Below are 241 nucleotides of genomic sequence, written 5' to 3' on the forward strand. Positions count from 1 at the left end.
GAAAAGATCAATCTGTGGATTTTAAGAATCAGATCAAATTATAGAAAAAAATTTTTTGGAGGATTTTAGCTTATATTTTGCTTTTTGAGCGCTTATTACCATATCACACATTGCAATTAAACAAAGAAACTCAAAGTTATTGCCAGACACTTAATCTGGGGCCCCTAAGAGTCTGGGGCTTGGGTGCAGCTGGTAACTCACGCCACGCTATCTGAAACAGCTGTTAGCAGCTGGGTGAAGG

The sequence above is a fragment of the Anoplopoma fimbria genome, chromosome 23 (genome assembly GCF_027596085.1).
Source record: "Anoplopoma fimbria isolate UVic2021 breed Golden Eagle Sablefish chromosome 23, Afim_UVic_2022, whole genome shotgun sequence".
NCBI classification, from domain to species: domain Eukaryota; kingdom Metazoa; phylum Chordata; class Actinopteri; order Perciformes; family Anoplopomatidae; genus Anoplopoma; species Anoplopoma fimbria.